Below are 2,573 nucleotides of genomic sequence, written 5' to 3'. Positions count from 1 at the left end.
TAGTAAGAAAAAAACAAGGTAAACACAAAGTGAATCAAATATACAAAGAACACTTATATTTATCAATAGATTACACATGATGGCTATAAACGTTATACATTCTACCCAATCATAAACATTGTTGCACCAAATCTCGCAGCAATATGTCATCTTAGAGTTGAGGCTATGAATCCACAAGGATGGGCACCTAAGCCGACTCTACTCTCACATAGGTAGTCAATGTTCTCATGTTGTCACAGTTTACATGGTCACACAACAATCCCGTGCAGTCACAATTTACATGGGCACTCAACAATCCCATGTTGTCACAATTTACATGGTCACACAACAATCCCATGCTATCATAATTTACTCAACCAATCACATAGTCATCTCAACTTCTAGTTCTCTTTTCCCTTTAGCTTGAAAAACACAAAGAAAGGAATTCCCTTCTCTACAAATTAGTCCCTTGGGTTATTCCATTTCCCTGTAGAAATTAATGTGTAGACTCGAAACTGCTCATGAAATTTGCTAAATCACAAGACTTGAAGCTGCGCTACTGATCTGCGGAAGTTAATTCACCATCTATAACACAAATTATAGACATGCAAAAAGCAACATCACACATGCAGAAAGATTTATCTAGGGGAAAGCAACTACTCAAAACCCCTTCCTAGTTGTATTGCATTAATCAGAGCATTGAGATGAAATATATATGCTTTCTCAAGCCTGAGCACAACCTGCAAGTGCATAGTTTATCCTTCTACCTGACTGACTGAATATGGCCAACACTTAACCAATTTTCAAGCCCTCCAAGCTCCTATTTCCTTGCGCTTTTCCTTGAGGAATTAAGCCCCTATTAATTAGGAAATTCCCTCATTTGGATTGCATAATTATTCTAGGTTCTTCCTCTGGCTGCATGCACCACCTGTACACATTGGAATAGTCTACAATTTATAGTACACTGCCTTAAAATCTCCATCTCAACTGGGTAACTCGAATTCTTTGCACGCATGAGCAAATTTAGGTTGATTGATCAATTATCTGGATGATCACTGAGTGTGGTTGAAGTTCCATTTCCACAACTTGACCTTCCACTAGTTCCTCCAACAGTTAGAACTAGTTTAACTGACCATAACTCAATTTAACTAAATTAAATTGCTACAACTGAAATTAACTCAATCTAGGCTCCTAAAATTTAGGAATCCACTGCACACAACTGAACTTCATGTCTCTAACTCAAATCAACTTAGTTAAACTCCTATTTTTTAGGAATCAACTCAAGTAAACTGAACTTAAACTCATTACTCGAATTGAGTGTTCTTAACTGAGTGAAAAGAGCCATGTCACCTCAATTAGCTCCTCCAAGTTGTTTAGTGATGTGGAATTTCACTTTTCCTCAATTTTATTAAGGCAAAATCAAAATTGAAACTCTCTTGCTGCATTTTCAACACTCCCTCTCAGTAAGAAAGGGATTATCAACCACCCTTATCCTGCACTTGTGGAATGTAGTGCATGCAACACCTCTCATTTTTGTTGCTACTCCTGCAACACTTGCAGCTGAGAAGCATACAAGAAAACATTGAATCAATTGTTCTTGCAACTGTCTACTAGGAAAATTGTGTTGTTGTAGACTTTGCTACTGAGCCTCATGCCCTGCTTTCAACACTCCTTTGCACTCCTCAGTATCTGATTTACACTAATCCTCCTTCTACTGAATATTGTGGGTCCCCATAGCAAGGTAATGATTCATGAGGAAATTGCCTCAATGGACCCTTCCCAAATTTTTGCAACTCTTAGACTAAGAATCTACATTTGTCCACCTCGCTCCTGGAGGTATAAATGGATGTGCTCCCTCTGCCCACTTGGGTCGAATTGTCCCCTTACTAGAAGTCTTTGCTTTAGTGGATGTCTCCACACTTCCTTCTTTTTGTCTCTCCATTTGTGGTTGCTCCACAACTTCCTGAGGCTTCTTCTGACACTACATGTTGAGAGGTCTAACATGCTCCCTCTCAACCACCGTATGTCTAGTCTCTTCATTGCTCCACAAGGCTTTGCATGCATCTTCTACCTTGAGTACATATAGGTTCTTGACTCTAACACTGATCTGTTTCACCTGCCCCATGGCTATATGTCTCAAGGATTCCTTTCCTTTGCTGAAGATCACATCATAACCACGATTTTCCAACACTCCAACAGAGACAAGATGTTTTCTTATGCCCAAAATGAGCATGACATCCTTGAGCCTGAGGGGAAGCCTGACTCCCTCTAAAAGGTGATTGTACCAATCCCAGTCGTGTTATACCTTCCATCGTCTCCAAACTCAATGTTCATTTGGAGATCTTTCTCCTCCAAGTGACTGAAAAATTCTCTATTCCCCGTCATGTGAAACGAGGCACCACTGTCTAGATACCACACACTCCCCATCACTATGCTCACCATGCATGCGATGAGAGTGAATTCAAGCTCGATTTATGAAGCCAAGGCTTCACCTGCTGCTGCTATGCTCTTTCTTGTTTTCCTTCTTGTGTGGACACTTCCTAGCATAATGCTTGAATTCATGATAATTGAAACACTTGTTTTTGAACAAGCCT

Source organism: Pinus tabuliformis, chromosome 7 (genome assembly GCF_031772625.1).
Source record: "Pinus tabuliformis cultivar Carrire ecotype Pingquan chromosome 7, CPIR1, whole genome shotgun sequence".
In the NCBI taxonomy this organism is placed as follows: domain Eukaryota; kingdom Viridiplantae; phylum Streptophyta; class Pinopsida; order Pinales; family Pinaceae; genus Pinus; species Pinus tabuliformis.
Note: the sequence above shows the minus strand (reverse complement) of the source record.